This window comes from Rattus rattus, chromosome 11, assembly GCF_011064425.1.
Source record: "Rattus rattus isolate New Zealand chromosome 11, Rrattus_CSIRO_v1, whole genome shotgun sequence".
NCBI classification, from domain to species: domain Eukaryota; kingdom Metazoa; phylum Chordata; class Mammalia; order Rodentia; family Muridae; genus Rattus; species Rattus rattus.
This window is the reverse complement of record NC_046164.1, coordinates 85,564,859-85,580,721: the sequence shown is the minus strand read 5'-3', so window position 1 is coordinate 85,580,721 and position 15,863 is coordinate 85,564,859.

Below are 15,863 nucleotides of genomic sequence, written 5' to 3'. Positions count from 1 at the left end.
CATGATACTGGCATCTCCAATACGATGGGGTCTTCTGCTGCAATGAGGCTTCACCAATAGCCTATCATAGGCTCATTTCATGGTGCCGAGCCAAATCCTTTGCACAACCCCTTTAATACTCAAACCATATGTTTTATATTTTTCCTTTCTAAGCTTGCTACACTTGTTCAAAATGCTCTTCATGAAACTTAACCAGAGAACTAAATCTCTGCTGGGCTTTTTTGAGACTTCCTTTGTCAATGCAATTGATATAAATCTCTTTACCTCAGACTCAGGTAGACTCTTCAGACAAGAGAAAAAAGCCGCCATATTCTTAACCAAAACACTACAAAAACAGTCTCTAGGCCAGATATGGAAATTCTCCACTGAAACCTTTTAGGCCAGGTCTGAACAATTCAAATCACTCTCACTAGCAAACTCTTCCATATTCCTACTAGGATAGTTCATTAAACGCCATTAAAGCATCCCACTGCTTTCCAAATCTAAAGTACTCAAATCCACATTCTTCCAAACAAAAGTATGGTCATGGCTATCTTAGTAATATCCCAGTCCCTGGTACCAACTATCACACCCATCCAACTATGTCTTTTAAGATTTTTACTACAAACTTATTCTTTAAAACCCCTTGCAACTAAAACCATCACTCACACCAGAAGTGAACCCAACGTCCATATAACTTGATGAACTTCTATACAGTGAGACCAACACCATTTGTTGATGATGCAGTCTTTTCTTCATCATGTATTTTGTGAGTCTTTATCAAAAAGCAGGTGGCTGTAAGAGTATGTATGGGCTTGCATATGGGTCCTCAAATCAACTTTATTGATCTGTGTGTCTGTTTTTAATCACTACAGCTCTGTAGTATAACTTGGAAATAAGGTCTGGTGTGGCTTTACCCAGCATTTTTACTGTTCTGGGTCATCTGTGTTTCCTCAGGAGTTATAATATTATTTATTCTGATGAAACTTATGCAAGATGTGGAACTCTCCAAGTCCCAATAGGCTTTATCATAGCTCAGGGCTGGAGCATACTCAGGGTCCACAGTGTCCCCTGAAGCCACTGGGATAGACAGAACTGCTTTGGTGCCAGTGGATCTCATCCAAAGTCAAATCAAATTTATATCCTGGGCCTACAGCTTCCAATGTCACCACTGTAAGGTATGAAACTTCCCCAAGAGTTATTAATATCCTAATTTGTTTCAACATATTCTTTTAATCAGAGGTATACTTTCTAGGACTCTTATTAATTTGCAAATTGTAGTTTGTATAATGTTTAGATGTTTTAGAATTCCAATGAAAGAGGTTGGTCACTTCTGACTCTCTTTTTTTTCCTGTTGCTTAGAACTAAAGTATTACTAACTTGTTACTAACTGAGTCATAGTAAATGTTCCACATTTAAAGAAATGGAAAGCTACCTCGTTTGTATCTAGATCTTTCTCGCTTTAAAAACACACACAAGTAGAATTACAAGCTCGTCAAGCACAAAGCCAACTAAAGCACCACATAATTTGTTTCTCTCTGAAAAGAGAAACACTTTCCTTGAGTCAAGTATGGGAGGAGTTACCAGAGGAAAACAAGAGTACAAGCAGATTAGCAAGTCAAATGGCCAGGAAACAAATACCTTCGAAGTGAACTAGCAAACACATCAAAGTATACCTTAAACCAAGCACTTGGAAGTGAACCAAATAAAGGTACTCAACAAATAGAATCTTTAAAAAGATTTTTAAAATGCATATAATGCGTGTTCTGTGGCACCACAAATGGCTATGTCCATACACCACATACACGCGGTACTCAGAGAAGCCAGAAGTAGTTTGATTATCTGAAGCTGAATTTAGCAGTGATTGTGAGCTGCCATGTGCTTACTGGGTCCTCTAGAAGAGCAGCAAGTACTCCTAACCACTGAACAATCCCTCCAGACCCACAGCAAATAGTATCTTAAACAACCAGCTGAGACTAAATGAATGGACCCTTGATCAAACCAAGGGAGGGCTGGTGTCAAGGAGGAACTCACAAAAAAAAGCTACCCGAGAAGACAATTGGTTTGGGCACAATGGGCCCAGGCCAGTACCAACCAAGGTGACTTCTTCAGTGACAAGTGCCTTTGAGGTTCTGGTTCTGGGTGTCATCGCTGATGATGCAAAACAAAACAAAACAAAACAAAACAAAAAACATCTCTTAAATCCGACGGGACAAGAGATAGTTTAGGCTAGAGCCAAAAGTGAGGGACCATGGCCCAGGAATACAACTTCAGGTTACCCCCAATTTCATGTTGTAACAGGTTAACAGTGTCATAATGTTTTATAGTAACTGAAAGTAAACAATAAGTCATGGCATTTCAGATACATTGGTGGAAACACCAGATCGATACATTATAGAAAGGCAGGGAAACCTCTGTTGTAGTCCACATTACTTTCCTTTGTGTTGGTGGAAGACAGTCATCCATCAATGCATCCCAAATGGTTTCATGGTTTCACACGGGCATCAAGAAGTGACACACAGAGAACAATGAATATTCAAGAGACTAATATGACCCAAGGGAATTTGTATTTAGGCCCCTAACCCATAACATTCAAGCCTCTCCTCAGTTACTGGACTTTTTAATTAGCCTGTTGTTAGACAGGTGTGTCTCTTCTCTGGGAATTTTCAACTTGTAAACAGTTTAAGTACATTTTACCACTATTATTTTTATGAGCAATCTGGTTACCTATCATTACATTTCAATGATCACATTTTACCCTAGAATACTAGATACACCAGTGCTGCTTGAATGAATATAAAAAATGCATATAAGATCTTGACTTCCTGACCTTGGGCTTCGGCTGGTCCTTGTCTTTGGTCACTCTGTGCCGTCATGTTTGCCCTGACGCGATGTTGCTGAGGAGCCTGACCGGCTCCGCCTGGCGGCTCATGGTGCCCCAGGCTCAGGTCAACTCGAAGCCGCCACAGGAGCAGCTCGGGGTACTGGATATCACCATTGGGCTCACTTCCTGCTTCATGTGCTGTCTTCTGCCTGCAGGTTGGGTCCTATCACACCTGGAGAGCTATAAGAAGCGGGAGCGAAGGGAGCGTTTTCCCCTCATCCTTTGACTAGACCGCTCTTGCCATCCCACTTTGATCGTGTTTCCTGCATTCCTGGGTGGCCTTCCCTGGGATCATGTTATTCAATTCCAGTCACCTCTTCAGCAATCATGACCTCTCGATGTCTCCATGGTGACAACTGGGACCACATATATTGGTTCTGCTTGGTGGGGGTCCCCCTTTGTAACAATAAAGTCTATTTAAACCTTAAAAAAATGCATATAAAAGGACTGTAGTGAATAAATTCTAGGTAATGCTTTCTAAGCTACAATGTGTTAAGAATCACCAAATGTGCTTATTAAAAATGCAAATGCTTTGAATTTATTCTCTGAGAGTCCACTGGATTAAACAAGTCAACAAAGAGAAGCTCATGGATAAATAAAAAAAAAGTTTGTTTATTTATTTTACTTATTCACTGACCCCCCCATCACCCCTTCCCCAGTTCTCCCCCCCCCCATCTCCCCTCTCCTCCTCTGAGGAGGTGGGGCCACCTGGGTATTCCTCTACCCTGATACATCAAGTATCTATGAGGTTAGGCATATTCTTCCCCACTGAGACCAGACAAGCCAGTCCAGCTAGAAGAACACATCCCAAAGACAGGAAACAGCTTTTGGGATAGCCTCTGCTCTACTTGTTTGGGACCCACTTGAAGATCAAGTTTCACATTTGCTACATATGTTGGGGGAGGCCTAGATCCAGCCTGTGTATATTCTTCAATTGATGATTCATTGTCCGAAAGACCCAAGGGTTCAGGTTAGTTGACTCTGTTGCAGTTCTATCCCACTCAGGGCCTCTACAGGGGCTCTTCAGGGTCTCTTTCCTCCTCTTCTTTCATAGGAGTCTCCAAGCGCCATCAGCTGTTTGGCTGTGGGTGTCTGCATCTGTCTGAGTCAGCTGCTGAGTGGAGCCTCTCAGAGGACAGCCATGCTACACTTTTGTCTGCAAGCATAACAGAGTACCATTAGTAGTGTCAGAGATTGGTGAGTACCTCTTGATTTTTGATAAAGAAGCCAAAAGCGTACAATGAAAAAAAAAAAAAAGAAAGAAAGAAAGGGGCTGGAGAGATGGCTCAGTGGTTAAGAGCACTGACTGCTCTTCCAGAGGTCCTGAGTTCAAATCCCAGCAACCACATGGTGGCTCGCAACCATCTGTAATGAGATCTGATTTCTGGTTCTGGAAACCTCTTCTGGTTTCTGAAGACAGTTACAATGTACTTATATGTAATAAATAAATAAAAAAATCTTAAAAGAAAAAAGAAAGCATCTTCAACAAATGGCGCTGGTCTAACGGCATGTCTACTGTGGAAGAGTGCAAATCGATCCATATTTGTCACCCTGCACAAAACTCAATTTCAAGTGGATCAAGGACCTCAACATAAAATCACATCCTCTAAATCTCATAGAAGAAAAAAGTGGAAAATAACCTTAAACAAATTGGTACAGGAGACAATTTCCCAAACAGAACCCCAATGATTCAGGCTCTAAGATCAACAGTTGATAAACTGGACCTCATGAAACTACAAAGCTTCTAGAAGGCAAAGGACACTGTCAATAGGACAAAATGGCAACCAACAGATTGGGAAAGGATCTTCACCAACCCTACATCTGATAGTGGGCTAATATGCAAAACTTATAAAGAACTCAAGAAGTTAGACACCAACAAACCACATAACCCAACTAAAAAAATGGGGCACTGAGCTAAAGAGAGAGTTCTCAACAGAGGAGGAATATTGAATAGCCAAGAAGCACTTAAAGAAATGTTCAAAGTCCTTAGTCATCAGGGAAATGCAAATCAAAACAACTCAGAGGTTCCATCAGAATGGCTAAGATAAAAAACTCAAGAGATAGCACATGCTAGTTAGGATGTGGAGAAGGGAACACTCCTCCATTGCCGGTGAGAGTGTAAACTTGTACAACCACTTTGGAAATCAATTTGGCAGTTTCTCAGAATACTGGGAATAGCTCTACCTCAAGACCCAGATATACCACTCCTGGGAATATATCCAAAAGATGTTCCACCATCCCACACAGACATTTATTCAACTATAGATGTACATTTAAAGAAGCATCCCAGACAATTTTGATGATTTGGGGGAAGCTTCCTTTAGAAAACAAAGTAATTCGAAGGGAAAAACAGCATAGAACATTTGTTCCTGGAGGTGGCACACACACTGAAGAATGTGCTTGTTCCCTCAAGGGATCCCTGGAAGCGGTTGTTCTCTGCAGTCTTGGGAATAAATAGATAGCAGCCGAATCGGAGGAAACCGCAGTGAAATAAAGCTTTGTGCTTATGTACGAGGGGCCCGTGGATTCTTCCGGTCAGTTGCATTATTGTTTTGTCAGAACAGTCGCCATTTTGCTACGCTCATCCCCACCCCTACCCCTGCCCTCCGCCCCATTAAAACGATGCACTTGTCAAACTTCTCTTTGGATGTTCTCCAAGTATTTTTAGCAGATTTAAGACTGTCTTCCCTCGTTCCCTGAAGGAGGAAAAAGTACAAGGTCCCGCCAACTCATTGGAGAAGCATCGCTCAAGAGCAGCTTCTGGGGCACCAGCTACAAGGAGTGAGAATGTGGGATAATTTTCAGCCCCCTCCCCTCTGCTCTGTCTCATTTTCACCACCCACCTTGCCAAATGCTCATGTTATCTGCAGCAGGTGCTTTCCTGGCTGTTTAAACAATTTCCCTTCCAAGAGTGATAAATCCCACAGGATTCCCAGGTTTTACTCAGTGCAGAGGAACCACACCAGGCAAGGCAGAGCCTCAGACGGTTTTAGTCTAAAAGATTTTCAGAAAGTGGTAAACTGAGATTGTGTCAGGCATCTGTCTTAGGGTTTCTATTGCTGTGAGGAGACCACAGTAACTCTTAATAAGGAGAACATTTAATTGGGACTGGTTTACAGTTTCAGAGGTTTAGTCCATTATCATCGTGGTAGGAAACATGTTGTTACGCAGGCAGACGTGGTGCTGCATAAGGAGCCCAGAGTTCTCTATCTGGATGGACAGGCAGCAAAGAGAGTGCCACTGGGCCTGGCTTGAGGATTTGAAACCTTGAAGGGACACACTTCCTCCAAGGTCACATCTCTTCTAAAAGGAAGGCCACATTTCCTAACAGTGCCACTTTCTGTGGGCCTATAGGGCTCATTTTCACTCAAGCCACCACAGCATCTCCACCAGGAGCAGAACCCTACAGGCCCAGGTGCTCCAACAGTAACCACTTAGATATGCTTGGACATACCTCAGCTGCTCAACCTTAAATTAGCTTTTCTGCACCCCCTTAATTCTGAGTGCTGCATTTACCAGTCTCTCTCTCTCTCTCTCTCTCTCTCTCTCTCTCTCTCTCTCTCTCTCTCTGTCCTTAAAATCGATACATCATTTGAAAATTCTCTGGGCATTTCACACAGGGTAGTCTGATTCTATTCACCGTCCATTCCTCCTTTAACCCCTCCTGGATACACTCTTCCATGCCCACAACTTTGTGTCCTTTGGTTCTCTCTTCTCTCCCTCTGTCTCCCTCTGTCTCTGTCTCTGTCTCTGTCTCTGTCTCTGTCTCTGTCTCTCTCTCTCTCTCTCTCTCTCTGTGTGTGTGCGTGTGTGTGTGTGTGCGCGCGCGTGTGTGTGTGTGTGTTTAAATAATCTATTAAGTCTTATTCGTGTTGTTGAATATAGGAATCAGCACTGGAGCATGGTCAGCCTACCAGAGGCCACACCATTAATGAAAATTGACTTTTCCTACCCCCAGAAACCTTCACTTGCCCAGAACACTTCAGTTAGGGGTGGGGCCTTATGAGCTGCTCACCCACCTCCTCAATAGAATGGTGACTCTTGATTTTGTTCAGGTGACCACCCTGCCATGACTCTGGGAGTGCAGTGGTCCTGACAGGTCCAGACTGTTTCTCTCTTCTCCGTGACCTCTGACTCTCAGTCTCCCTGCCGCTCTTCCATGATGAACCTTAGGGGAGGGGTGGTTTTATAATACATACTTTCCAGATGTGTTTACCTCTCCTCTTTGCACTTTGAACAGTTGTGAGTTTTTACCACTGTCCACCGCATAACAAACATATTTGTCCTCAGCTCCAGTGAGGGTAGCCCAATTGAGCTAAAGTTTTGGGTTGAGTGTTTCTCTGACTCCAAATGATCTGTTTTTCTTCTTGGCTGTGATCTCTACAATGTCCTCATTCTTCAGTCCCTTGAGTCTAGATGACAGGGGGCCAAGGCAATCCAAGTGCCATCACTGTCTTCCCTTTGATAAAGAATTCTCTCTGCTGGGTGATTGAGAAGGGAGGGCTAAGGTCATAGAAGGACAGATGAGAATGGGGGAGTAAGAACTGTTAGATTCGCAGAATTTTTCTTTAGATCTTATGTAACCCCTAAACTTTTATTTTCTTCTTTATTTTTAACATTTCCTTTTAACTTACTTGTAGTGAGTTCAGCTAGAATCTTTGTCTTTGATGGGTTATTATTTAAGATTCTGTTTTAATGTATGAGGGGTGTGTGTGTGTGTGTGAGAGAGAGAGAGAGAGAGAGAGAGAGAGAGAGAGAGAGAGAGAGAGGAGAGAGAGAATATGTACACGCATGTAGATAGGGCATATAAATGGTTATACATTAAATTTTAATTATTATGATTACACTTGAGTGTTGGTTTTAAGAAATTTCTTTGTTTGTGATGTTTTCATTTTCATACTGGGAACTAAAGCTGCCCCTCCATTGAACATTCATTGAATGATTAGAACTTCAGTGATTGTAAAGACATTGGAAAGATGCTGATCTACTTAGGTCATTAATGGTCATTCATTACTCACTTCTGTGTTGGACCTAACATCTTCATGACTATCATGAGAAACCCTTTGAAATGTATTAACAATTCACTAGCTTCAAAACAGATCACTATCAACCCAGAACCTAACAACTGTCATCGGATAGCATGGAATTTGTTCCCAGACCATAGTCACTTAGAGTTGGTTCCCAAATAAACTATCTCTTGTCCCCTTTGGAGTGCGAGCTGTCTTTCTCACACTGTCAGGTATGGCACTTTTAATGTGGTACCCTGGAGATGATCCACTTTTTACCGGAGGAGTGAGTAGGATTGGAGCCAGGTAACAGCGTGGGCCCCTTGTGCCAACCCATGACTCCTAGAGTTGGTCTGGGACCCCCTTTGATTGACCGTTCCTTGATTTATTTTGAGCTGGTTGTTTAAGATACTAATTATAAGATACTTTTTCTTGTCCCCTTTGGGGTGAAGACTTCCTATCAGAGCATTTGACTTGTTTGTTTGGTTTGAAAGTATTTTGGTTTCCAGCAATTCATGGCTTCATTTTGTTTTGTTTGGTTTGTGTGTTTTATTTGCCCTCAGAAACCTGAAAGCATTTTGGTTTTTGACCATTCAGCTTGTTAAATTACAAGCATTTAGTCTTGTTTTCTGGCCACTTCTATCATATCTAACTTAAAAAGAGAGAGAAAACAAGTATTTGTTACTCCAACCAGTTTTATGTTTTATAAATCTGCTAATTTGTCTTCCAAGTATTTGAAAAAAAAATGGGGGGAAAAACTAACAAAAATTAACTTGACTTTACCATTCCCTCATTGGGGAATACTTACTATCTCTAAATTGTTTTTATTTTCTTGCAGGCTTTTAATTAGAAATCCTAGGCAATAGGCTCTATATAAATCACATATATGTTTATATATGTGATTATACACATACACACACACACATGCAGACACACATATAGGGATCCTGCTTCCATTAAATTTAAAAACATAAATGATTAAATTTAGTACCTTTACCTTTGATGGCTTACTGGTAGCACTTGGGAATGGAGACAGAAAGATTGTGTATTTAAGGCCAGCCTGGGCTACATAGCGAGTGTGGGCCATATAGGGATGTCTCGTCTCAATGGAAACAGAAGGAATCCTGGGAAAAGGACCCCTAGCAAATGCATGAATCAAACAGCACAGTGTGCACCTGTAATGTAGCCAGAGAAGGCAGAGAAAGGAACACCCTTGGGGCTTGATAACCTTTAGGTTCAGTAAGAGACCCTGTCTCAAAAAAAATAAAGTGAAGGGCTAGGAATGGAGGTATAAGCCTTTAATATCAGCACTTTAGAGGCAAAGGCAGGAGGATCTCTGTGAGTTTGAAGTCAGCATGGTCTACAAAGTGAGTTCCAGGACAGACAGGACCACATAGTCTCAAAACAACAAGAACAACAGCACCACAAACAAACAAAGATAGGGAGCAACAGAGAAAGACCCCAGATTATAACCTGCCTACCACACACGCTCATGTGTGTGTTCATATACACACGAACGCGTGCACACTCACAAGAAGAAAACCAGTTAGCGTTTTAAATTATATGCTTCTGCTAGAGATAGTGAGTGTCATGACGGCCAAGGGCAAGGCAGCTGTGTCAGCTTTAGAAAACTCACATGCTTCTATATTTAGTCCGTTGTTGCACTTTTCCCAAGCAGGCAGAATATGTTATTAAATAATTTTGACATTTTAAATTTGGCTTCAAGCAGTAGAGCTGCTGCCTCTAACATCATTGGTCCGGCCCAGGCCACGGCTTCCACAGGAATGGCCATCTTAGGGTGAAGGATTGTCAGCTGCTGGGGTTACCAGAGAGCCAGGGTTTAGCATGTTCTAAAGAAGGAAGGGCAAGTGTCTTGGAGTCACACTGACATGAGATCTCATTCTATCTCCTCCATATGTTAGCTCTGTGGGTAGGCACCTTCACGTCGCTGAGCTTAATATTTCCATTGTTCGGGAGGTTTACTTTTATTATTTTTAAAATATGTGTGTGTGTGCTTGTCTGTCTGTCTGTCTGTCTGTCTGCAGATACCCACAGAAGTCAGAGGCATCATCCCTTGGAGTTGGAATTATCAATGGTTCTGAGCCACTTAACGAGGGTGCTCGGAAATGTACTGGGGTCCTCTGGGAGAACCATAAATGCTCTTAACCAGGGAGTCACCTCTCCAGCTCAATTGCTCCATCACTGAAATGTATATCACACATATTATAGATGAGCAGCTGGAGGCTCTAAAGAGACAGTATATGTAAAATTTTATCTACACAATACATACTAACTTTACCTTTTCTTTCTATTTGAGCCATCCGTCTAACCCTAAGTAGAGCACACCCAAGCTCGTTAGAGTTTATCTTATTCTTTAAGACTTCGTGAGAGAAAAAAATGAGTAATCACTCCTGTAGTACACCCTATGGCTTGCTTTGAGAGACAGGGTCTTGGTCTATAGGTCAGGCTACCCTCTTAACTGAGGTCCTCTTGCTTCCATCTCCCAAGTATCGGGATCATAGTCATAAGTCAATATACACAACTCTACTTGTCAGAAAATCATTTATAACTGACCCAACGATTACTTTTCCTCCCTATACATTCCTCGGAGACCATTCAAGCTCTCAGAAGTTGTTCTTACTTTTCTCTAATAAATCTACATCCATTCTTTTAGAAAAAATATTGTGTTTTTTTTCCAAAGTTTTCTTTCTTTCTTTCTTTTTTTTTTTTTTTTTTTTTGAGTGGTTCCCCTTTCAGGTCCTTGGCGGGAAAGGAAAGCAGTCAGCCTGAATTGATCAGGTTCAGATATTCTCTATGAGGACAGCAAGGAGATCCCGTGGCAATGATCAGCCCCCAGACATAAGTGACAGAGGGAGAAAGGAAGAATGAAGGTCAGAGAGAAAGAAAAGATGGCTACCCATAATTGCTTCGTGCTCCACGTTGGATGCCAAATGTGACTGGGGAAGTTGGGGCTCCCTCCTTGAGTTCTTAATCCTGTTAACAAAATAAATTCAAAATAGTCAGTAGGGCTATTAGGGTTTGTGAGGAAACACAGGGCAGGCAAGGTGTAAATCTTAACCACTAGAAGGAGGGATGTGGAGAAAAAGAGAGAGAGTTAGGCTGGCACTTTCAATGGAAGAGAGCAAGCAGCAGTGGCAAAAACAGTGTGCCTACCTCAGAGGAAGAATGAGAAAACACAGGGTAGCAGAGAATGCATGCCTAGCCTTTGGCTAAGAGATAGAAAAGAATAAAGAGAGAAGAAAGAGGAGAGGAAGAGGGGGAGGGGGAGGAGGAGAAGGGGAGATGGAGGGGGAGGAGGAAGAGGATGAAAGGAAAGGGAGGAGGAGGGGGGAAGAAAGATGAAGAAGGAGGAGGAGGGGGGAGAGGAAGAAGAAGAGGAGGAAGAAAAGGAAGAGGGAGGAGGGGGAGAGGAGGAGGAGGAAGAGGAAGAGGAGGAGGAAGAGGAGGAGGAGGAAGAGGAGGAGGAAGAGGAGAGGAGGAGGAGGAGGAGGAGGAGGAAGAGGAGGAAGAGGAAGAGGAGGAGGAGGAGGAAGAGGAAGAGGAGGAGGAGGAGGAGGAGGAGGAAGAAGAAGAAGAAGAAGAAGAAGAAGAAGAAGAAGAAGAAGAAGAAGAAGAAGAAGAAGAAGAAGAAGAAGAAAGGAGATACTTTTCAAACTTACCAGAGGTGTGCTGCTTCAGCTCCCTAAACAACTGATTCCTTTTGTCTCTTTAGCACAGCTTTTGGTGAGCCAGCCTTCCGAGGGGTGGTCCTTTAGCCAGTCAAACTGGATTAACTCTTCCCTGAGAAGACACCTGTATATGATGTTCTAACCTTCGCAGCAGATCAGACTCCCTTCTCCAACCAGGGATGGAGGGATTCGGTTAGAGGGTGGAAAAAGTGCACCTTACAGGCGCCTGTGATAGCGAGGAAAGGGAGAAACCTCACGGTGCAGCAGTCATATCATAAAGCAAAGACACACTTGGGAAACCCGTGGGATGCTTGTGCAGGCCTTCGAGTTTCTATATAATTTAACATTTATCACATTAAACATCTTGGGTGAGAAGTTGTCTGCTGGCCACCGAAGAGCCAACCTGATCGTCCTGTCTGGAAGCGATTCAGACCGTGTTTGTTTATAACTCATTGGTCTCAGCTACTAGCCCAGTGCTCCATCACAGATCCTGTCTTGGGTTTCATTGGGGGAAGGTTAGAAACGTTTGATCAGCAACACTACCCTGACAAAAGTAAATGCATATTTTTTTTCAAGTAGCTAATTATTGTAAACAAACAAACAAACAAACAAACAAACAAAAAACAAAAAAGCAAGCTAACTAGAAGAGATGTCAGTAAGAGAATTCAGACACCACACCACCCCCATTCACTTTCTTTCTTTCAAAAATCTTTTCAGTAGATCGGTTGTAGCCTGCCGAGGACTAATCTATTCCAAACTTTTTGCTGGCTGGTGCTATGGCCAGTGAGCCAGCCAGCTGGCCGGTTAGCCAGCTCTTTCTAGATTCTCAACACCCTTTTTGCTGTGTCAGCCAGTTTCCAGTGAGCCAATAAGGAGATGTGGAAGCTGTCACGAGAGTGAGAGAAGCAGACGTTAGGTGGAGAGAGGTTGATGACACTTCAGAGAAATAAAATAATAAAACCAAACATCTAACTCAACTTTGGACACTTCTTGACTCAGCCATTTGACAACCTTAAATGTGACAGCCTAAATGTCACATTTACTTGGCAGGGCATTGCTTACAGGGTCAGGCTGTATGCTGACCGAGAAACTGCTGGGCTGACAGTGTTCAAGGAAGCTGGGGCTACTGTGTCCATCTGGAATACCCAGAAATTCTAGTGCAGGACCAAAAAGTTCATTTGTTGGGAGCCAGAAGATTAGGAGCCTTATTTCCTAAATAAAATGTTTAATTCATCGTAACTCTTACTGAAAAAGATTATCGCCATGTAATCTGCTGCAGGAAGTGTAGTGGTGTCCATTTATCCAAACTTTTGCTCTCCACAGTGTCATTTGTCCATTGTCAGTGGTATCCCAAAAAAAAATCAAAGAGGTAACTCCAGGAATAAACTCCAGTCCATACATTTTAAACTGTACGCCGTTCTGAGCAGTTTGATGCAATCTCTTTTAGGATATTAGAGTCTGTGTTTACAATTATGCTATATTATTATTCATGTTATTCATTTTTTGTACATAACTCACAAATTAAACTTTACTACATAAATTAGGTATAACAAGCAAACAGAATGTATGGGTTTTGGTGTTATTCAAAGTTTTTGGTATCCACTAGGGTTCTTAGAAAATATCCCATATAGATATGAGGGACTGTTGTAAAAATGATCTTCCAGGAAAAGAATGCTTCTGTTCTTGGCAAAAATCATGTTATAGGTGCTGTAACACACACACACACACACACACACACACACACACACACACACACCCCCCACACACACTTTCTTTGGGAACATCAGGTGATCTACTACGCTAAAACAGACCAAAGCAAAGCGAACCTAACAATTTTTCCCCCCAAAACAGTGCAGGGCTGTGGATATATAATTACATATTTTAAACAAACTCTGCTTGTCAAGCGGAGAGTAAGGGGGAGAAGAGAGGCTTTATTAGGTATTTATTAGGTATTTTTTTTATCAACTCACAAATGGCAAAATTAAAAGTCAAATGAAGGGGTTTCTTGTAAGAAAGTAAACTTGCATCTTGCTTTTCAATATCCAGGACGATTTTTTTTTTTCCGTGAGAAATGGAAATGGGATGTACATTGCCTGTCTCACAAGGACAAGCTGATTGAAAGAAATAAGATATAGAAAATTTGACATGAATCTTGACCTTTACTGAAGTGCTCTGATTCTGTCCTGGTTCTGCATTTTATTAAAGACGGAGTCTTGTCAGGCGTGGTGTTGACACCTTCAATTCCAGCACTGGGAGGTGGAGGCAGGGCGATCTAGACTTCCTTTCTCCGGTCCCGGATGAGGACTTAAACGAGGTATTTGGTTCCGGAATCTGAGCTCCCAAGCACTGGACCATGCACGATGCATTAATGAAAACCGTGGGCCGGTGCCCTTAAATGACTCTGAGCGATGGCCATGTACATGAAGTTTTATTTGGTATCTGTAGCGACGCCTCGATTTAGGAGAGATTTGCATCTCTACTGTAAATGGACATTACTAGTATATGTTTTGACTTACTCTGATGATTGCCTTCGTTTCCTGTGTGTGTGTGTGTGGGGGGGGATTATTCTGCCTACAACTAATCTCTACAGATTGTCCTCTTTCCTCTACTCGTTCTGCTTTTAATTTCCAAACAGCCAGAAACTGGATCAGTGCACACGGCAGAACTGTGTCTAACCTCAAGAGTCGGAGGTCATTGCAGGAAACGCGGTCTGTAGCGAACGGATGTTGACGCGTCTGTGGCAGAATCTTTATTTTTGTCATGTTTTACGTTCCCATCGGTGACCTGTGCCCTTTACATGGCTAGAGAGACGACTTCTCAAGAAACGAGCATAAACCCCAATGCATGTCGTCCCTTCCGCTTGCTTCAAAGTGTTTTCATCACCACCCCAATTAAAAGGATGGCCTCATTCCTCAGGCTTCTAGGGAGGGAGCCATCTGAGGTTGGAAGTAAAAGGAGTGACTACAACTTGTACAAAAATAACTCTCCCAGGTGGTTGAGGGACTAAGTTACCACTCAGCTGCTTGATAGCGCTGAGCACTTGTATTTTGGAGGAGGAGGAGAACCAGAGAAAAGTAGCCAGAGAGACTGGGCTGGAGTCCAATACTAAATAGAACAGAAGTTGCCAGAAGCATGGCAGATGAACTGTTAAGATTTTCTATTGCTTCATTTATACCACTCGTCCACCCCCCACCCCCACCCTCACCCCCACCCCCTCATCCCCGCCCACCACACACCACTCTAAAAAGAAAGAGAGGTGCGAGCCATAGATTTTAAAGGGTTTGGTAAAACTTGAGAATAGAATAGGCTGAGGGAACCGTGGCTCAGAAGAGGTCTTAGTGGGGCTCACGCCCTGGCTTTTCACCCGTGCTCTTTTAGCACCTCTGTGCGGCGAAGCTGACATGGTTAGGCTCGCCACTTTTCCTCCAATCCTGTGTTGACTGGTTTCGAACTCGCAGTGAAGCTCTTGCCTCAGGAAGCACACATTTTCGCAAGCATGATGATAACCACGTACAGCCCCCAAGCACACTCCCAAGCTCTGCGGTCACTTACGGACTGGAAACTCCTATTTCACAAACACAACATTTTATGAATCAAATATTTATAAAGATTTCCCCTGCGCTGCCGTCCCCCTTTTATTGCATTCCAGAGAAAACCCTACTTTTAAAAATAGTTTAATGTCTGGCCAATAATTGAAGTTAGACGTTTAAAATATGGTAATTAGAAGCAGGCTTGCGCTCTTGCTTGGCAAATGTAGTAAATGCTATTCTATTGGAACGAGCTCACCGAGGAACACAGTGAGCTTTTTATTAGCCCCAAACTGGGGAATTACTGTTCCCTGGTGGTAGCACAGACTCATTGCAGGCTACTAACTGGTGGAACAAAGGCTTCCAAATTTAGTCCTGTAATAAATCACCTCTTCATAAGTACTTCCATTAACCTTGCACGCGATTGGTGTTTTGAGACGGGGTCTGGCTCTGAGGCACAGGCTGCCTTGAACTTAATAATTCTCTCGTTTCATCCTCCCGTGTACTGGAATTGCAGATGGGGACCCCCACATTCTCATATGAAAGCTTGCAGGTAAAGAAAAAGAAACAAAATCTCCAATTGCCTTTCCCCAACAAGGTGGGGTTTGTTTATGTTCAAGTAAGTGATAAGATAGAGGGTAGGACGTTATTTTTTTTTTAAAGAGGAAATTCCTTCTTATGGAATCACGTGGCGCACAGACTGGGTGCCATGTTTTTTGAAGTGCTCCGTGGAGTCTGAATGCTGGTGGTGTATATGCTCAGCTACAGGATGAGGCCC